Raw genomic sequence first — 23226 nt, 5'->3', positions numbered from 1 at the left:
GATGTTGCAGAGGTGTGTCAACCAAGACAGTCCTACAACATCCAGAGCCTTGAGGAACTCCGGGCGTATCTCATCCACCCCCGGGGCCCTGCCACCAAGGAGTTTTTTGACCACCTCGGTGACCTCAGTCCCAGAGATGGGGGAGCCCACCTCTGAGTCCCCAGGCTCTGCTTCCTCATTGGAAGGCATGTTAATGGGATTGAGGAGGTCTTCAAAGTACTCCCCCCACCGACCCACAACGTCCCGAGTCGAGGTCAGCAGCGCACCATCCACATCATATACAGTGTTGACACTGCACTGCTTCCCCTCCTGAGATGCCGGATGGTGGACCAGAATCTCCTCGAAGCCGTCCAAAAGTCGTTCTCCATGGCCTCCCCAAACTCCTCCCACGCCCGAGTTTTTGCCTCAGCAACCACCAAAGCCGCATTCCGCTTGGCCTGCTGGTACCTATCAGCTGCCTCCAGGGTCCCACAGGACAAAAGGGTCCTGTAGGACTCCTTCTTCAGCTTGACGGCATCCTTCACCGCCGGTGTCCACCAACGGGTTCGGGGATTGCCGCCACGACAGGCACCGACCACCTTACGGCCACAGCTCCGGTCAGCTGCCTCAACAATAGAGGCACGGAACATGGCCCATTTGGACTCAATGTCCCCCACCTCCCTCGGGATGTGGTCGAAGTTCTGCCGGAGGTGGGAGTTGAAGCTACTTCTGACAAGGGGCTCTGCCAGATGTTCCCAGCAGACCCTCACAACACGTTTGGGCCTACCACGCCTGACCGGCATCCTCCCCCACCATCGAAGACAACTCACCACCAGGTAGTGATCAGTTGACAGCTCCGCCCCTCTCTTCACCCGAGTGTCCAAGACATGTGGCCGCAAGTCCGACGACACGACCACAAAGTCAACAACAACAACAACATTTATTTATATAGCACATTTTCATACAAAAAGTAGCTCAAAGTGCTTTACATAATGAAGAGAAGAAAAATAAAAGACAAAATAAGAAATTAAAATAAGGCAACATTAGTTAACATAGAAAGGAGTAAGGTCCGATGGCCAGGGTGGACAGAAAAAACAAAAAAAAACTCCAGAAGGCTGGAGAAAAAAATAAAATCTGTAGGGGTTCCAGGCCACGAGACCGCCCAGTCCCCTCTGGGCATTCTACCTAACATATATGAAATAGTCCTCTTTGTAGTTCGGGTTTTTCACGGAGTCACTTGATGCTGATGGTTGTACAGACTTCTGGCTTTTAATCCATCCATCATTGTTGGAACATCATGGTGCTTTGGGTAGATGGTGGTGGCACACGCCACCACCAACAGGACACCGGAAAAGGAAACAGAAGAGAGAGTAGGGGTTAGTACAGATTTTGAATGAATAGTTATTATAATGAATTGGATATACAGAGTATCAGGATTAAATTACAGTGAAGTTATGAGAAGGCCATGTTAAAGTAATGTGTTTTCAGTAGTTTTTTAAAGTGCTCCACTGTATTAGCCTGGCGAATTCCTACTGGCAGGCTATTCCAGACTTTAGGTGCATAACAGCAGAAGGCCGCCTCACCACTTCTTTTAAGTTTTGCTCTTGGAATTCTAAGGAGACACTTAGTTGAGGATCTGAGGTTACGATTTGGAATATAAGGTGTCAGACATTCCGATATATAAGCTGGGGCAAGATTATTTAAAGCTTTATAAACCATAAGCAGAATTTTAAAGTCAATTCTGAATGACACAGGTAACCAGTGTAGTGACATCAAAACTGGAGAAATGTGTTTGGATTTTCTTTTCCTGGTAAGGATTCTAGCAGCTGCATTCTGCACTAGTTGCAAACGATTGATGTCTTTTTTGGGTAGACCTGAGAGGAGTGCGTTACAGTAATCTAGCCGACTGAAAACAAACGCATGAACTAATTTCTCTGCATCTTTCGATGATATAAGAGGTCTAACTTTTGCTATGTTTCTTAGGTGAAAAAATGCTGTCCTAGTGATCTGATTAATATGCGATTTAAAATTCAGATTACAATCAACGGTTACCCCTAAGCTTTTTACCTCCGATTTGACTTTTAATCCTAATGCATCCAGTGTATTTCTAATAGCCTCATTGTATCCATTATTGCCAATCACTAAGATTTTGGTTTTTTCTTTATTTAATTTGAGAAAGTTACTATTCATCCATTCTGAGATACAAGTTAGACATTGTGTTAGCGAATCAAGAGATTTGGGGTCAACAGGTGCTATTGATAAATACAGCTGTGTGTCATCAGCATAGCTGTGGTAGCTCACGTTGTGCCCTGAGATAATCTGACCTAATGGAAGCATGTAGATTGAGAAGAGCAGTGGACCCAGGATAGAGCCTTGTGGAACACCATATAGAATATCATGTGTCTTTGAGTTATAATTACCACAACTAACAAAGAATTTTCTCCCTGCCAGGTAGGATTCAAACCAATTTAAGACACTGCCAGAGAGGCCCACCCATTGACTAAGTCGATTCTTAAGAATATTATGATCAATGGTGTCAAATGCGGCACTCAGATCTAAGAGGATGAGAACAGATAAATGGCCTCTGTCTGCATTTACCCGCAAGTCATTTACTACTTTAACGAGTGCAGTTTCTGTGCTGTGATTTGTTCTAAAACCTGACTGAAATTTATCAAGACTAGCATGTTTATTGAGGTGCTCATTTAACTGTATAATGACTGCCTTCTCTAGAATTTTACTTAAGAAAGGCAGGTTAGAGATGGGTCTATAATTTTCAAGAGCAGAGGGATCGAGATTATTTTTCTTAAGTAGGGGTTTAACTACCGCAGTCTTAAGACAGTCTGGGAAGACCCCCGTATCTAATGACGAATTTACTATGTCAAGAACATTATCAATAAGCACGCCCGATACTTCTTTGAAAAAATTTGTTGGTATTGGGTCAAGGGCACAGGTGGAGGGTTTCATTTGAGAAATTATTTTATGTAAATCAGGTAAATCTATCCTAGTGAAAGACTTTAATTTGTTTATTATGGGGTACTGGGGTTTAGGAGGATCCTTAGTGTTGGGGAGATATACTATGTTATTTCTAATATCATTAATTTTTTGATTGAAAAATATAGCGATAGCCTCACAGGTTTTACTGGAAGTACTTAGGAGGCATTCCTTTGAGTTACCTGGGTTTAACAGATGATCAATTGTCGAAAATAAGACTCTGGGATTACTAGCATTGTTATTTATAATCTTAGAGAAATAGCAGCGCCTCTCAAGACGGACTGTGTTATTGTATTCTGTTATTTTAACTTTTAATATTTCATAGTCAATAGTTAGTTTAGTTTTCCTCCATTTACGCTCAGCTCTACGGCATGTTCTCTTTAAATCAGACACTCTTTGGGTCTTCCATGGTATAACAATGCTAGAAGATTTTTTAACTGTCTTTTCAGGTGCAACTAAGTCAACAGCAGCCCTCACTTTAGTATTAAATCTTTCCACCTTACTATTTACATCCATCCATCCATCCATTTTCCAACCTGCTGAATCCGAACACAGGGTCACGGGGGTCCGCTGGAGCCAATCCCAGCCAACACAGGGCACAAGGCAGGAACCAATCCCGGGCAGGGTGCCAACCCACCACAGGACACACACAAACACACCAAGCACACACTAGGGCCAATTTTAGAATCGCCAAGCCACCTAACCAGCATGTCTTTGGACTGTGGGAGGAAACCGGAGCGCCCGGAGGAAACCCACGCAGACACGGGGAGAACATGCAAACTCCACGCAGGGAGGACCCGGGAAGCGAACCCAGGTCCCCAGGTCTCCCAACTGCGAGGCAGCAGCGCTACCTACTGTGCCACCGTGCCGCCCACTATTTACATTCTCCTCGCTATTATAGTTGGCACTATAAACGGACTGATTGGTTAGAATGTTTGAAAGTTTTAAAGCTGCTGATGAGTCAAAGAAGCGTTTTTTAACAATATGCTTCTCATGAGTGTTTTCTATCATTATTTCTATATTAAAGAGTAGAAGAAAATGGTCTGATAGACCAATATCAATGACCTGCTTTATATCAACTTTTAGTCCTTTAGTAATTACTAAGTCTAACGTATGACCTGCTTTATGTGTAGGCTGATTAACAAGCTGTCTCAAATCAAAAGAGTCCAGGAGGTTCATAAATTCTTTTACTTTTTGGTCACATTGATTATCTATATGGAAATTAAAGTCGCCGACTATTAAGAGTGTGTCATAGTTCGTAATTAAGATTGACATCAAGTCAGAGAATTCCTCAAAGAAAGACGCGTTGAATTTTGGAGGTCTATACACAGATAATACTAGAACGTGAGAATCTCCCTGAATAATAATGGCGAGATACTCAAAAGACTTGAATTTACCAAAACTGATATTTTTACATTTTAACCTGCTTGAGTAAATGTTTGCTAGTCCTCCACCTCTCTTTCCTTGGCGATCAGCACGAGTAAAACTGTAATCCGGAGGCGCAGATTCGATTAAAACAGCTGCGCCATCTGAGCTAAGCCACGTTTCACTTAGTGCAATAAAATCTATTTTTTTATCACTAATAAGATCGTTGATAAAAAACGTCTTGTTAGTTAAAGCTCTAATATTTAATAGTGCCATATTCAATGTTTCGGAGGAGCAGAGATGAATATTATGTGCGTTATTGATATATGGAACAGGAATTAAGTTATTTTTATTAGCGCCGCTCTGCGTGTATTTTTTGTTTAATCTATGATCTGTTTTTATAGTTTTAATACATTGTTCATCTAAAGTAGTAACTTTAATTAAATTATTGGTGTTTATGCCGTATTGCCTAGATTTTCTATGTGCATTAAGATTGGTTATTACAGTATTTATGTTGTGCACTTTTATGGAAGATTTTATTAAACAATTATCATGACCAAGCACAGGAGTGGCATTTCGGAAGGGGTTAAAAGCAGAGATAGATAGTCAAGATAAACGAATTACCTTGGATATGTTTTCGGAGAGGACCCGGGCGCTGAAGCTATTCGGATGCAGGCCATCTCGCTTGAAAAAACGCGGTCTTTCCCAAAAAAGGTCCCAGTTGTTGATGAACCTGATGTCTTGATTCTTGCAGAAGCCCTGCAGCCAGTTGTTTAAACCAAGCAGACGACTGTAGTACTCGTTTGATCGTCTGACGACAGGGAGTGGACCCGAGATGAAGATCTTTGCCAATGGGGTCCTCTCCTTTGTGTCTTTAATTAATGCAGTGAAGTCTGCCTTGAGGATCTCGGACTGTCGGTGCCTTATGTCGTTTACGCCAGCATGTAAAACAATTGCTCCAACTGCCCTGTTCTTGTAGATCGCTGGCGCACGTCTCGTCACATCTCGGACACGAGCACCGGGAAAACAAGAAACAAAAGATTTTCTATTAGGGCAAGTGATATTGAGGTTCCTAACAATAGAATCACCTACCACTACTACATCACCAGGAGCTGAAGGCAAACTGGGGACGCTTAGAGGGTCAAACCGGTTCTGCGTTACGATGCTTGCCTGTGCCAATGGAGGTGTTCTGGCCTTGAACCCCCGCCTGCATTGCTGAAATACACCGAGGTCATCATCGGTGTTGCTCCTACGAGGCGCGGGGGTGAAGATGACTTGAGCGGCACAACGCGGGGTTGATGTTACGCTGATAACAGATGGCGAGGACGGTTTATCCAACAGCCGAGCCTTCAGATCTCTGAGGTATCTTCGTCTGGACAGAAGTTTCTGAATCTGTTCATCGAGTGACTGGAGTTCCTCGACTACAATTTCAACTTGATTCACCTCACTATCGGCCATTGTCCGCTTCTGTTTCTGCTTCCGCTTCCGCTTCATGCCCTAGGAAGAATGAGAGAGAGATAGGTTAGCTCAGTAGAAATCATCGAACTGAGGCCTAGGGTGTCCTGGTGCCAAGTGCACATATGAACACCCCTATGCTTGAACATGGTGTTCGTTATGGACAATCCGTGACGAGCACAGAAGTCCAATAACAAAACACCGCTCGGGTTCAGATCGGGGGGGCCATTCCTCCCAATCACGCCCTTCCAGGTCTCACTGTCATTGCCCACGTGAGCATTGAAGTCTCCCAGCAGTACGAGGGAGTCCCCAGAAGGTATGCCCTCCAGCACCCCCTCCAGGGACTCCAAAAAGGGTGGGTACTCCGAACTGCTGTTTGGTGCATACGCACAAACAACAGTTAGAACCCGTCCCCCCACCCGAAGGCGAAGGGAGGCTACCCTCTCGTCCACCGGGGTAAACCCCAATGTACAGGCTCCAAGTCGGGGGGCAATAAGTATACCCACACCCGCTCGGCGCCTCTCACCGGGGGGCAACTCCAGAGTGGTACAGAGTCCAGCCCCTCTCAAGGAGATTGGTTCCAGAGTCCAAGCTGTGCGTCGAGATGAGTCCGACTATATCTAGCCGGAACCTCTCAACTTCGCGCACTAGCTCAGGCTCCTTCCCCTTCAGAGAGGTGACATTCCACGTCCCAAGAGCCAGCTTCTGTAGCCGAGGATTGGACCGCCAAGGTCCCCGCCTTCGGCCACCACCCAACTCACACTGCACCCGACCTCCTTGGCCCCTCCCATAGGTGGTGAGCCCATGGGAAGGGGGACCCACGTTGCCTCTTCGGGCTGTGCCTGGCCGAGCCCCATGGGTGCAGGCCCGGCCACCAGGCGCTCGCCATCGAGCCCCACCTCCAGGCCTGGCTCCAGAGTGGGGCCCCGGTGACCCGCGTCCGGGCGAGGGAAAACGCCGTCCAAAATTGTTTTCCATCATAGGAGGTTTGTTTAACCGCTCTTTGTCTCATCCCTCACCTAGGACCAGTTTGCCTTGGGTGGCCCTACCAGGGGCATAAAGCCCCGGACAACAGAGCTCCTAGGATCATTGGGACACGCAAACCCCTCCACCACGATAAGGTGGCGGTTAAAGGAGGGGTATATATATATGTATATATATATATATATGTATGTATATATATATATATATATATATATATATGTATATATATATGTATATATATATATGTATGTATATATATGTATGTATGTATATATAAGGTGGCGGTTAAAGGAGGAGGGGATTTATCTAATGATTTATTGTTTGTCAAAGAATGAGAGATGGACTAAAGGGGTAGATTGGGTGATGGACGAGCAAAGTTTTCTAGGGCCCTAAAGCTAGAAAGTATTAGGTAGACATTCCTATTCTTCTTTTCTTTTTTGTTTTTGACTTTGTTAAGAAATAAGTTGAAATATATTTCTATATTTATGCAACACAATTTTGTGAACTTTTTGTTTATTGTTGCCGCCTTGCAACAATAGGAAGTGTGCAACATGTGATGTCATCATCTCCCCAGTATAAAAGTGAGCGTCATGCACATCCTGGTTGTCAAAGGTTGTGGAATATTCTCAAATGTATGTAGCTGCATTCATGTTCAGTTAAGGGTTTATGAACTTTTGCAATATTTTGACTTTAGGTTAATATTAAGAATTTGGTGCTCAGTATTTTACTGCAACTAAACAATTTAGCAATGTCTCTTTGCCACAACGTTTTGTTTAACATAAAGGATACTAATGCACAGTGTGGTAGATTGACGGCTTCTTACTCTGGCCCTCACCCCCAGGCCGCCAGGAGGAGCTCTCCGGACAGTAGGAACGTGCCCCAAATTCCAGCAGGGCCTCATGGACTTTGTAGTTTCTACACAACAGCCCTGCTGGATACCTTGGGGGCCACCGGGAGTCACTGTAGGGGGGCTCGTGGGCTCTTATGTGCCCTATAACCTGGGAGTACATCATGGTCACATGACAGGAAGAAACGACGTGCTCCCGGGGTGAAGAAAAGGACTGTTTACCCTGACCCGGAAGGAATAAGGAACTGTGGACTGTGGGGCAGGAACACCTCCGGGTCAGGGTGTATAAAAGGACTGTGGGAAATCCCAGACATTGAGCTGAGCTGGGAGGTAGGGTGGCGAAGTGTCTGGGCGAGGAGGAGAGAGTTTTGTATTGTTGAGAATTATTATATGAGTAGTGTGGAGTGTAGAGTGCTTGGTGCACAGTATTATTATTTAATAAATAATAATTACACTTTTATCCGGTGTTTGGAGTGATACCTGAGGGTCCAAGAGGTGGAGCAAAGCCTTATCTGCTACAACAGTTTAGTCTTCCCTGTTCTGACTTTGAGGCAGTACAGCTTTAAGTACAAAAGGGTTATGTTCAGAAAACAATTGCTGAAACTAGCGCCAAGATATGGTGGGATATAAATGACCATGCAATAATTTCCTGGGCATTATCTTCAATTTTAATTGATGACATCTAAAATAAGTATATTTTTACAGAAGTTCTGAACATTGAGAAAATCGAAATTATTATTGCTTACGTTGAATTTTGGATTGGAGATTTTTTTATTTTTATTATCTTTTTGTTTTGAGAATTCTTGCATTGTCTTTTTCTTTTCTACAAGCTGTGTTGTAAACAGATGTCAGAGGACTAAAAGCTGTTTAATTAGACCAGTGGTACTGTGAGGGGGTATGCCCCTGATCTTTTGCTTCCAGTTCCTAATTTTTTTCAGGAATGTACAAGAATAATTTTTGTCATTCGTATTTGATGTATCCCTCCTGTTTGAGTTTAAGTATTAGATAGATGACCGTGAGACGTTAAGTGGGACCCCCTGCTCTTTGAGTTTTCACAGGCTGTATATATTAGATTAGATATTGGATTACAGATCTTTATTTAAACATACGCTGCCATAACATAATGAAATTCTTGTGGCACAGTTGCAGTGATGATGCTGTATAAATAAATACTGTAAATAAAAAATAAATAATAAAATTAATATAAGTACAGTTACACCTAAACTAGCAGGTGGTTACAGTACACAGTATAGGGTTGGGGCATCAGGTTACTGGGAGTTCAGCGGCCTTATAGCCTGGGGGAAGAACCTGTCCCTCAAGTGGGTTGAGAGAGTGGTGAGGCTTCAGTAGCACATTCCAGAAGGCAGAAGTGAACACGGGATGAGCTGAGTGAGACGATGAGTTCACCCCTCTTCAGACATCTGGCTGTGTAGAAGTTATGATATTGTGGAGGAGTTTGCAATCCTGGCAAGTCAGGTTACCAAACCACACCATGATGCATCCAGTCAGGATACTTTCAATTGTGTAGCAGTAGAAGTTCATTTGTGTTTTGGTTCCCACCCCGAAACTCTTTAGACCACTCAGGAAAAATAGCCTTTTTGAGTTTTAAAATTAGTCAGTGATCTGGACATCCATGAACCTGAAGCTGTAGGACAAAGAAGCCGTTGATGTGGAGTGGAACTTGACTGCCTTTCTTCTTTCTGAAGTTATCAACAACTTTGTTTTGTCAACATTCAGGGAGAGGTTGTTATGGCACCATACAATCTGGTCTTTTACCTTCTTCCTGGATATGCAACTTTATCATTGTTATGAGGACAATCACAGTGGTGCCATCTGCAAACTTGATGATATTGTTGCCCTTATGCTTTCAGAGAGATGATCTCAGAACTTCAAGGGGGATTTTTTTTATCCGAGGAATAAGAGTGAGACTACGCATGAAAATCACAGAAGTGGCTAAAATCCTGGTACCTGCAAATCTTAACGATGCCGCTGAATTAGACCAAGATGGAATCAAATTACTTCAACCACAATGGTCACCACCGTTTTGCAGCTCTGTTTCTATTAGGTGATGGCTTGTTGCAAGCGCCGGAGGTCACATGTGGTGACATTATCAGTGCTAAAAATTAATCTCACTCTTAATTTTGAATACTTTGATTTGCAGGGTCAAATACATGCTTCCATTTTCTTGGTTAGTTTGACCACATTGTCGTGCAATTTTGTATTCATGCTCCTTCCTTCCTGCAGGATTGTTGTGGTCTTTATTAATAATGTTTGCTTTTTTAAGCCAGCATGTGTTGTATAAGTCATGAACAGAAGGCAGCCAGGTGTCAGTTTATTTCTGTACAGTCTTCACCTCACACTGCACATTATGGTCTGAAGCCGACCAGGGTATCATGCAGCCAGTGAGGACGGACTCCATTATGCACATGTAGGAGTCAGTGACAAATGATGGAGCTATCTGAGGAAGTAAAAGCTTTGATGAGCCTTTTTGACAAGAACTGAAATGTGTCATGTTCACTTCAGTTCACTGGTGATGATTACTCCAAGAAATTTTAGGCTTCTCACCCTCTCAACAGCATCCTCTCTGATGTAGATGGCAGTATAATATGCTTTCTCCATAGTTTTGTTGAAATTGAGGGTGAGATTGTTGCCCTGGCACCATTGTCTACTCTGCAAGCCATCTCATTATTGTTGGTGATCAGCTTTATGGTGGTGGTATCATCATTAAATTTAATTAGTTGGAGCCATAATTGGCCACACAGACATGTCAAGAAGGAATGCAGAAGAGGGCTCAGGACAATTCCCTTCAGAGAGCCTGTGTTGATGGTCAGTGCTGCAGATGCAATGTTGCCGTTCTGTATATGTTCAGGTTTTAATGTTAGGAAAGATTTTAGTGGCCTGCTCTGATGGTACAACAGTATTAAAATGCTGAGCTCTAGTCTACAAACAGCACTTTGACATAGCAGTTTTTATTATCAAAATGTCCCAGCAAACTGTAAAACGCAACAGATATGGCATCCTCTATGGACTCAGTTGTGACAATATGCAAACTGAAGGTGGTTCAGGTTATCTGGAATATTTTCCTTAGTGCACCTTTGCTTTTAAATTAAAATGCATCTTTTAGCATTACTAAGCACAGCAATCTATTATACATTCTTAAGAATTATGTTGGATTATGAGCACTGTTTAGAAGTTATACTTAAAAAATAATTTACATTGTGTACAGAAGTCTGGTGACAATATTCTATCATTCTTGTTTGAAGTTAAATATGCCATTGTTCAGTGCTGCAACCAATCCTTCTTTTCCATCTTGCAGCAATGCATTATCAGCCTCCCCCTTAACCTCCCCATGTATGCTATCTTTAGGAGAAATCATTTGAAAAAATAACATTTACTTTTATGATGGCACAGTGGTGCAGTGGTAGAGCTGCTGCCTTGCACTAAAGAGACCAGGGTTCACATCCTGGGTCCTCCCTGCATGGAGTTTGCATGTTCTCCCCATGTCTGTGTGGGTTTCCTCCAGGCACTCTGATTTCTTCCCACAGTCCAAAGATTTGCAGGTTAGGTGGATTGGCGACACTAAATTGACAAGTGTGTGTGTATGTTCACTCTGTGATGGACTGGCACCCTGTGCTGTACAGGGTTTGTTCCTGCCTTGTGCAGTATGCTGGCTGGGATAGGCTCCAGCAACTCCTAGTGACCCTGTTCAGGGCTAAGCAGGTTACATATTGACTGACATTTACTTTTACTTACATGAAAAAGACACTCGGTTGTAGCTACTGATTAAGCAAAATTTCATTTATGTTTTTGAATTATGAATTACCTCTTTAAATTTGTCAACTATTGAATGAAAACATCTTGTCTTCTAACTCAGAAAAAAATGGAATTTTACTAATACTGTGGCATGCAGGCTGATACAATACAATACAGTTTATTTTTGTATAGCCCAAAATCACACAGGAAGTGCCGCAATGGGCTTTAACAGGCCCTGCCTCTTGACAGCCCCCCAGCCTTGACTCTCTAAGAAGACAAGGAAAAACTCCCAAAAAAACCTAGTAGGGAAAAATGGAAGAAACCTTGGGAAAGGCAGTTCAGAGAGAGACCCCTTTCCAGGTAGATTGGGCGTGCAGTGGGTGTCAAAAGAAGGGGGTCAATACAATACAGTACAGTACACAGAACAATTTCTCAATATAGTAAGAAATAAAAAAATATATATATATAAATTTTAGAAGTACAGAGCAGAATTTAACAGTAGATGATATATCCCATAATAAGATTTGTATTTGTATAGAGTCATGGAGACCTCATCCTTCAAGCTGCCTCCCCCATTTGGCCAATCCACAGCTGAAACAGTGCTGGGCCAGCCAATCCGATGAAAGGACCCCTCTCTCCCACAATTCCTGCGATCCTCCATCTGGGATGACTTTTCCTTAGGCAGGCAAAACAACTTGGCAGGTGGGCCGTGGCACCAAGTGCCACATTTGAGTACCGAGAAGAAAAACAGAATAAGTGAGGGTTAGTATACAATTATAACTGTCATGTTACTTATGTTTAAGTGCTAATGACTAACAACAGAGATGCAGTCTGAACAGTTAACCAGCAGCTCTAGTCAGGATATGCTAAACTGAAGTAGTGAGTCTTCAGCCGGGATTTAAAAGCTGAGACCGAAGGGGCATCTCTTATATTAGCAGGCAGACCATTCCACAGTTTAGGGGCCCTGTAACTAAAAGCTCGACCCCCCACTGTTATTTTATTAATCCTTGGAATCATAAGCAGACCGGCATCTTGAGATCTTAATGTGCGCTCTGGTTTGTAAGTCATGATAAGTTCAGACAAGTAAGCCGGACCTCGACCATTTAATGATTTATATGTTAAAAGAAGGATTTTGAAATCTGCCCTGAACTTAACCGGGAGCCAGTGTAAGGATTTAAGAACTGGAGTTATGTGTTCGTATTTTCTTGTTCTTGTAATAATTCTCGCAGCCGCATTTTGGATTAACTGGAGGCTGTATAAAGAACAGTTTGAACATCCAGTGAACACCGCATTGCAGTAGTCAATCCTACTAGAGATAAATGCATGAATTAGTTTCTCAGAATCCTGTTTATTTAAAAAGCGCCTTAATTTCCTAACATTTTTAAGATGGAAGAAACATGTTTTGGACAACTTTGTAATATGCGCTTTAAATGACATGCTAGAGTCAAAGATAACTCCTAGATTGCGGGCTGATTCAGTAAAATTGACTGGGATTCCCATTGAGTTAAATGATGACAAAATATTATTGTGATCAGCATCATTCCCTCCAACAATTAACATCTCTGTTTTATCTGTATTTAAAGACAAGTAGTTCTTATTCATCCACTCCTTTAATTCACTAACACAACTAATTAAAGACCACATTGGAGAAACTTCATTTGATTTAAATGAAAGGTATAACTGGGTGTCATCTGCATACGAGTGAAAATTAACATTGTTTCCTAATGATAGATCCCAGTGGAAGCATGTACAGTGAAAACAGTAAAGGTCCCAGTACTGAGCCCTGCGGGACACCATATTGAACTTCTGTGTATAATGATGGAGTACTGTCAGCACATTTCTGTACATATTGGAATCGATTTGATAAGTAAGAACTAAACCAAGCGAGCACGGTGCCTGTAAGCCCAACATCATTTTCTAGCCTGTGCAGTAAAATAGAATGGTCGATGGTGTCAAATGCTGCACTTAAGTCCAACAACATAATTACAGATGAGTTTCCTTCATCAGAGGATATCAGAATGTCATTTACAACCCGTGTTAGTGCCGTTTCTGTACTATGACCAGTGCGAAAACCAGACTGGAATTTCTCAAATAAATTGTAATGCATAAGGTGTGTCTGAAGCTGACTGGCAACTACTTTTTCTAGTATTTTAGAGAGAAACGGTAAATTTGAAATAGGCCTATAATTATTTAGTATATGTGGGTCAAGGTCTGACTTTTTAAGTAATGGTTTAATGACTGACACTTTTAGTGCATCTGGTACTGTGCCATGCAATAATGAACTATTGATAATGTTTAGGATAGGCGCTGCAAGAACATCCATTGCACTTTTTACTAGTTTTGTTGGCACTGGATCTAGGGAACAAGTAGTGGGCTTCATTTTAGAAATTAAACTTAAGACTTCCTGCTCAGTTACAGGATTAAAATTACTAAAGTGCTGAGTGCAATGTGAGACAGGGTCTGCTAAGCTAGTATTTGGTTTGTACTGTGATGCAGAGATCTGGGATCTTATATTTTTAATTTTCTCATTGAAGAAGTTAATAAAGTCTGTACAGCTAATGTCTGTTGGTATTTTGCACTGTTGATCTGAATTTCCATTTGTTAATTTAGCCACTGTTCTCAACAGTGCCCGAGGATTTTTATTATTGCTATCTATTAATGTAGAATAATATTCTGACCGAGCTTTAAAGAGGGCTTTTTTATATTTATTAACACTCTCTGTCCATGCAATTTGAAAGACCTGTAGCTTTGTTGTTCTCCATCTGCGTTCCAGTTTTCGACACTCTAATTTAAGAGCTCGAGTGTTTTCATTAAACCAGGGAGAGTTTCTATGTGCTTTGATCACTTTTGTTTTAAGGGGAGCCACTGTGTCCAGAGCATCTCTCAAGGTCACATTATAATGTGATGTTAGCTCATCTAAATTGTTTTCTGTGTTTACATTTGATTTTAACTGATCTAAATGGTTTTCCACAATTACACTCGACTTACTCAAAGTATCTATAAATTTTGAAGCAGAATTACAATCTAGATGCCGCACTGTCTTTGTTTTAATCTGGGAGTGTGTTCGCAAGGGCAGGACCAAATCAAATGTAATTTAGTAGTGATCAGAAATAACTTCATTTAATGGAGTAATAATTAAATTTTGAATTTCAACTTTGTAAGTTATAATTAAATCTAATGTGTGGTTATGATTATGAGTTGGACCTTTGACATTCTGACAAAATCCTACTGAATTTAACAAATAAGTAAAACATTTGCTAAAAGTGTCAGTTTCCACATCAATGTGTACATTAAAATCTCCCATCAGTACTACGTGATCATAATTTATAGCCAAGTCAGATAAAAGGTTGCTAAATTCAGACATGAACAATGAATACGGCCCTGGTGGTCTATAGACTAGCACTATAATTGTGTTGGAATCTGTTTTAATATTTAAAATGAATGCTTCAAAGGATGTAAAGTTGCCTAAATTTTTAGAAGTGATTTGCATTTTGTTACAATGAATTATTCCAAGGCCCCCTCCTCGACCTGAATCTCTAGACTTATGAAGGAACGAGTATCCATCTGGTGACGCCTCAGCTAGGGGTACAGTGTCACATTTACTAAGCCAGGTTTCGGTGAGAAGACACAGATCAGATTTTGTACTTAATATAATATCATTTACCAAAACAGCTTTAGTGCCAAGAGAGCGAATGTTCAATAAGCAGCATTTAAAACTGTATGCTTCTTTCTGAATTGGTGATATACTTTTTGTTTTAATTTGTAGTAAATTTCTATTACAGATGCCCCTGGTGGAGGGTCTGGTTTTATCCCTTGGTCTAATTATACACCTTATTTTTTTGTTATCAATTAATTTAAGGTTTGTATCAAGACTAAATTTACTGGATGCCCCAAGACAAGGATTATGGGTAACAGCTTCAGGAAAGTAACAGGTGGGATAAACAACAGCCTGTGATTTAAGATCACATGACTGCGGCCTGGATGGTGCTCTAATCAGTCAACCAGGCAGTTTTGCTGCCATATTTTGGGATAATACATAAGATCCCCTCCAGTTAGGATGAAGACCATCTCTTCTGAAAAATCCAGGCCTTTCCCAAAAATCATCCCAATTGTTCACAAACGCTATGCTTTTGTTTGCACACCAGGTTTCTAGCCAGCAGTGAAGGGAATGCAATCTGCTATAAATCACATCCCCTCTATATAATCTTGGTAAGGGGCCAGATACAACTAAATTCCGACATTTTCTTTTAGCTTTGATGCAAAGAGAGATGAAGTTCCTCTTTAATACCTCAGATTGCTGTGAATAAATATCATTAGTGCCAACATGCAGCAATAAGGTAGATACTTCATCGTCGGCGACACGGTCCAATGCAGCCTCTATGCCAGAAATCTTGGCCCCTGTGAGGCACTTAACATGAACTGCTGGTTTAACATAGTTTGGAATTCTAACATTCCGCACTATGGAATCGCCAATTATGAGCACTTTCTTATTCTCAGTTTCCACAGGCGCGCTGCGGAGTGCTGAGAATCTGTTCTGGGTCCGAATTGGTGACCTGGGTGCCGGGGGACTACATTTTGGATTCTTAGACCCCCGTCTTACTGTTACCCACTCGCCCTGTGGCTGAATTGGTGCTGCTGACTTTGGCCGTGCACTGACTACAGTGGGGCCAGGAGAGACTGAAGCCGAATCAGAAGTAGCCGAATTGTCTAAACAAACCGAGTCGATCCAATTTTCGGTTTGCCTAATCGCTATCAGATTCCTAACGCGGTCCTCCAATTCGCGTATTTTCCCGACCAACTCTAAATTAACTAAACACTTTTGGCAGGTGAAGCTGTCTACAATGTCGGCCGGAAAACCTGAACTGTACATGCTGCTGTGGCATGCAGGCTGATGTTAATGGACTATCAAGGAAAGTGACCTAACAAATGATGGGGCTGGGAGAGGGGATTTTTACTTTTGAGGGGTGGACATACTGTACTTCTTAGCGATGAATGACAGAGAAAGGGAGAAGTGTGGGGTTTAAAGAGTTGGAATTCAGCAGACTGCATTAAGCAAGCAGCAGTTAGGAGTTCTATAGTACTAGAGTAAAAACAAAACAGAATTTTGGGGAAGTCAATAGGAAGACAGAATCATTCTTTATTGTTTTGGAGGTGTGTACAGTAAGGATAGCTAGTTACGATAGCTGATGGCAGTGCCCCCATTTGTTATAGAAGACAGAATAACAGTAAAATATGAAAAGTCTCCAGCAGATGAGAGTTCTTTGTAACTTTATTATACCGATCACTACAGCAATATATATACTGAAAACAGCACTGTGTCACTATTAAGTTTAAAATCAGAAGACCTGAACTTTAATTCTTCTAAACCTTTGACACAGCTCTGCCCTTTACTTTTTTAAATAAAACATAAAAAACTGGACATGAATATGTTTTCTCACTGATTAAGAGTCTATATATTTATTTCAAACAGAACTGAGTCATTCACAGGCAGCTCTAATTAATTCAAAATACTGCTGCACACATCACTATTGATAATTATGATAAAATAACTCCTGCTCCTAACTTTAAAACCAAATTTCAGTAATCCTTCTAACACATAATGTCATTAATCTCTTAGACTTCATAGCATACATTTTGATCAAAGGGTGCAAATCTTCATACAAACCAGAAGATAAATAAGACAGACTTGGAACATTTAAATACAGGACTCTCAAACTTTGAAATGTTCTGCCTGCTATTGGGTGAGCAGTCCTGCTGTCAGCACGAAATAAAGACATAATAATTTGCGCAAACAATAGCAAGTATTCTTTTGACAAATAAAAATATGAATGCCTTTTTAAAATTCATGTTAAGACATTATTGGGAAATATATTTCTGTAACCTAGAAAGGTTAGTATGAAATCCAGAAATATCTCACTTAGAACTTAATGCGGACACCCAAAACTTTACTCTGGTTTCCTTGACCCAATAAACCAGACACTTTTTTAGTTTCTTATTTGTGTGCTGTATCCCCAGCAGGCTTGGATACAGTGTTTTTATTATTATTGCTCGAAGGTCACCAATTGCCATCAAATCAGACAGCAACAAAAATCATCAAAAAAAAAAAACCAAACTAAAAGTGATACATCAAAAAAATCACTTTGTATTCCTTACACTTTGAGTTATGGGGCAGATATTGCTGGAGATATCATTATTAAGAGCAAAATATCAACAATTTTGAAATTGATTTCTACAGCACTTTAACCTGAAGGGCTTAAACAATAAAAATGGATGAAATTCCTCTCAACTGTGCTCTAGATACAGTAAATGATTACAGGGGAAATCTTTCTGGAGATAAAATGGATTTGTAATTGAATGTCTTTCATGTCACTTTATTAGGTATAAAGTATAGTATTACATTATAGTTATTATGTAACATGACATTTTCACTTTTGTCTGAGTTAATTCTCAAATGCACTCTAAATGTATTTAAAGTTTATGTAGGCAGATCGAGAAGTGACAGGGACAACCCCCTGAGTCTATAACGCTGGTCCCTTGCATCACAGACCCTATGTGTGTGCCAGTATTCACTGTTACGCATAAATTTAGAGCCTGTCCTTTAAATAGCCCCCTGCCCCCCCAAAGATGCTGGTGAATGCAGTATATAATGAACCCTCCATTAACCATTGCACATAAAAGACGCCATCTACACACATCTATCTATCTACTACTGAAGGGAAACAAGAAGTGCTACTAACAATGGAGGACAGTTACACCAACACACACTTTTATATATGTACTCCCTTCTTATGTCCAAAGCCTCAGCAAGTCTTCGTTGGTTAGCAGCAGCTTTCTAGTAGAAGTCTGTATAACACAAAGAGATCAGAGCCACAAACGGCAAGATACACTAAGTTGCACATTGAGACTTCAGTCACTCCGCTTTACCTTTAAGTTGCTTAACAAAGGGAAATAAAAAATAAGCTCCACTATAAAAGAATTAAAGAAGAAACATAAACAAACCTGAAAATGTATTTAATTAAGTTAAAACATCAAATGCACGATGTAATAATTGTTGCTGTGCTGAATAAATAATCACTTATAAAGAGAATTTGCAAGTTAATATAGAGTAAGTAAACAGGTATATATTCTGCTACATATTGAAATGCCTTTCTAAACAATATACTGTACATGTCTTGTCATTGCAATACATGTCTTGAATGTTATTTTCAATGTACTTGCTCCCATTAGGCCAGATTACTTTGAAACACAAGGTGAACTACAACAGCTGATGCAGATGACACACAGCTTTACCTATCTATAGAACCTGATGACACTGATGCTCTGTCTAACCCGATGTCTGTCTTATATTTCTGAATGGATGATTAGTAATTTCCTCAAGTTAAATAAGGAAAAACTGAAATCTTAGTTGTTAGTAAAAATGGAAATAATAAGGGAATTAAAAATAAACTTAGAATTAAAAGTCAAGGAGGAAGTAAAGAATTTAGAACTCTGACCTAAATTTTAAATTCCATATTAAACATATTACTAAGACTGCATTTTTCCAGGTAAGGAACACTGTAAATGTTAGACCTCTTATAACATTGCAAGATACTAAGAAATTATGAGGGGTGTTCATTAATAAACAGGAATTTTCATGCTCTGTTTTTATAAAGAGTGCAAGGTAGACGTGACTCATTGGACAAACACATGCATGTTTGAACTTGTCTTTAGTAGTGCTCGCTGCTCAAATCCTACCCCAAACCCCCCCCCCACCACCACCCCACCCCCAACGTCAGTTGTAATCAAGACGTCGGAGCAGAAGGTACACAGTAGTGTTGTGCAACAAATTATTATTACATTTTTGACAAATGAAGGAGTCATTCCATCTCAGATTTACTAGAGACTTAAAAATCAGTTTGAGGATAAGTGTCTCTCTCAGTATAGAGTGTATGATTGGTGCAAGTCATTCAGATAGGGACTATCATCTCTTCCGTCCACTTAAGGGATTTTTAGGAGGGAAGAAATTCAAGTCGAATGTGGAGGTTACTGACACTGTGCAAGAATTGGTCAACATGCAGTCAAAAGACTTGCACTCTTCTGGTATTAAGAAGCTTCCTGAACATTGGAACAAGGGTACTGCAGTGACCAGAGACTACATAGAAAAACTGTGTGTAAATCGTTTCATTGTATTCAATAAATAAAGTGTAGCTCATAAATTCCTGTTTATATTTGAACGCCCCCCATAATTCATCCTTTTGTTTTTAATCAGCTAGATTACTGTAGTGTACTCCTAACTGGTCTACCTAAGAAAGACATCATATTGGTTGTAGTTAGTCCAGAACAAAAATATGAGCAAATCTCACCAGTTTTAGCGTTGTTACTTTGGTTACCTTTGTCCTTTAGAATTGATTTTTGAAAACAACTAATGGCATATAAAGCTTTAAATAATTTTGCTCCTTCTTAGATCTTGTAGTGCTGATTCCCCTACGTTCCAAGTTGTAGCCTTAGATCTTCTAATAGCGGTCTGCTTTGGTATTTTTGGTATTCACTGTTCACTTCAGCTTTGTCTGCTTTCTAATGTTGCTTTGCTGCCTTCCGTGCCTTCATTTCCTGATCCACGCAGCTAATAATTGTTCACAAATGTCAGTGGATAATTGTAACTTTGTACTGCTAAAGTTGAAGAGCCATTTTGTGAAGGCCTATGGGATGTAGAGAAAAAATGAAAAGTCAGGTGTACTAAGAAGGAAAGTGCCAGGCATTTGCATCCAACTAGTTAAGAAAATGTGATTTGTATAAGCGATGATGCTACAATTTTAAAGTAACCTACATTTTGTAATGAACTATGCTGTTTGAAAAAGAAAAACTATCATACAGACCTATATTTTGTGATTACATTTGTATTCATAAGGTAAAAACTGTACATGAAAAATGGCAATATTTTTTTAAATATTAAAAATAAATAGCACAACATCCTCTCCACAGGTGACCACGCCACTCACTTAATATAAACTATATAGATAACAAATCTGTCTACTAAAGATTCATATTATCTGGATCTATGAATTTATTTCTGAATGAAACACAAAAATAGTTACAGAACAGAATATCAAAGTAACCAAAGAAAGATTTAACTAGAACTAGACATTCAGTATCAGATTAACAGTGCAGGTGTCAGTATCTGAAGAGTGGATCTCCAAGTTTACTTTGAAACTCATTTGAATCAACCATCAAAAGCTATCAATCAAAAACATGTGAATAATGCATGGAGTATTTTTGATTTGATCCCAACCTACAATATGCTGTTACTGATAGCTTCATGGTAAAATGCTCCTAGATGCTCTGGTGCATCACAACCAGCAATACATAATCAGCTGTGGGCTTTTTAAACAGATGGATGGATGTACCTGTGACAGCAGGCAAGTTAAACTGAAATCCCACTGGGCAGGCAAGAGTCTCTCATGTATGTCTGCTTACCTGCCTTGAAAACAAATATTTTTTGTCCATCTAAAGAGGGAAATGAAGCAAGCTGTACTGATTTAAAACTGTCACATAAAATAGTTAAGAATTTAAGGTCAAGGTGAAGGTCACTGTCAATTTTATTATTCCACAAAGGAAATTCATGCACTCACATACATTAGGAGAAAACAGAGAAGAACACCACACAATAAGAAGAAACAAGCAGACACAGAAGGCCAGACATATACTATATATATCAAAATATGAATTCATACAAAAACATATGCCACATGTGTTCAATAGGTTTTTTATAGCTTTACAAATATATTGTCTCATTTCTAAAACGATATAACTCTTCCATCTCATTGTATTACTATGCGATGCCAAGCTCTGTCTTTTGCCAAAATGCTAAAATAAAGTTAATCACTAAGTGGATACATATACAATCACATATTTAATAAATATTTTTCTATGAATTGCTCTGCGTTTTAGCTATTGCAGATATGTCTGATCAGTCACAGAATGTATGCTTGCTGCCCTAAGAGTCTTGCGGTTTGTGATATGTGAGCTCATTCTATTACTTTTTAAAGTGATTCAAAGACGCTAAAACCGTCATTGATTTACTGTGCTATTTAAAGTGTAGTCAACACAAACAGTACCTTTCCAAAAACTGTTTCAACTATATATAATTGGAAAAAACAAAGATGTATTTCTTGCAAGCACAAGTACATCTGATCACCTTTAGTCTTCCTCTTTAATAAACAGCATGCCAGGATGAAGCAGTGTCTTTTGGCCACCTTGCTTTTACATAAAACATTTCAATGGAAAGCCACAAATTGACACACTGCTACATCTGACTTGTCAAAGTGTAAACAACAGAAAATATGAGTAAACTGTGGTAATGGTAATACATTTCTATCAACAGTTTATTTAGAGGGAATGAGGTCTGTTTATTTGACATTGAAAGGGTTTCTGTGGGGAATTACTTCAGTTTAATAAAGTATATTTTATGTACAATCAATGATTAAAAAACAACTTGGTAAGCTGAGGCCAACTCAATACTATTTTTTTAAAGCACTCCTGGACTCAGAGTGCTTGCACAAATTCACAACTTGATATGCAGTAACAGTTAGCATCTACATACGAGAAATCCTCATACATTTGAATATCAAAAAATAAAGTGACAGTATAAAGATCACTATAATTAAGATAGGGGTAGTTAACAGCAGAGGACAGTTAAAAAACACAAAAAAGTCCACTTTATAGCATTCTTGTAGAACATAAACCTCTGGAGCGTCCATAGTTATAACAAATAAAGTCAAAGACAGACAAGGCCACATTTCTTATTACCTACAGTAGGCCAGCTGGTCACCACCCCATCTGGACATTGTATGACATCATAAGTGCCTGCTGGTTAGTGTGGCAGGAAGATTAAATCCTTTTGCTGTTGACACCAAGGTACTTAATATGCCTTGTTTCACTTCTCATGGTTTGCAGGAGTAGCTTGGCAATGTTTCACAGCAGGACATCAAGAAGGGGAACAGAACAGAGGATTATCAATGAAGGTTCATAATGATTAACACACTTATATTTTTATTTATATGAATAGCAAACTGAGTTGCAATATAAACAGCTAATCAGAAGCTCTTATCAGAGTATAGCAGACTGAAATCCTGAGTCCTCAGCCTCAATTTAAATGCTAAGACCAATGGGGAATCCTTCACACAAGTAGGCAGAACATTGCACAGTTTTGGAGCCCTGTAGGTAAAGGCTTAGCATCCCACAGTTGTTTTAATTAGCTTTGGAATATTAAGGTGATATTCTTTAAAAATGCAAAGTTTGCTGTGATTTATATGCATTCATAACTTCTGTTAAGTAGTTGTAGCCCACACTTTTCAAAGTTTATTTGCAAAAAGGAGGATTTTGAAAATAGCCCGAAACCAATCTGGAAACCATTCAATTGATTTTAGAGAAGTTATGTTATCAGACTTCCTAGTTCTAGTAATCATCCTCGCAGCAGCATTTTGAAGAAATATAACAATGTGAGCAGACTGCTGATAATGCATTGCAGTAGTTAAGAGAAACTACTAGAAATGTACACAGTAATTATCTGTATTCTGCATACTAAGTAAACATTATAATCTGTCATTTTTAGCTGGAAAAATGAGATTTAAATTATTGCAGTAATGTATATATTAAAAGATACAATGGTGTCAAAACTAAATTTTAAATTGTGTGCTGATTCATTAAAGCTAATATTTATAGATAAAAATTGGCAGGACTTTGTTATTACTTGTATGATTTCTACTAATTAGTAACATCTCCATTTTTTTAGTTCACATATAAGTAGTTATTAGTCATCAAAATATGTAACTTTAGCTTCCCTGACATTTCCATGTTCTGCAGATAAAGGTGGC

Source organism: Erpetoichthys calabaricus, chromosome 12, assembly GCF_900747795.2.
Source record: "Erpetoichthys calabaricus chromosome 12, fErpCal1.3, whole genome shotgun sequence".
NCBI lineage: Eukaryota > Metazoa > Chordata > Cladistia > Polypteriformes > Polypteridae > Erpetoichthys > Erpetoichthys calabaricus.
This window is presented reverse-complemented; position numbering follows the sequence as displayed.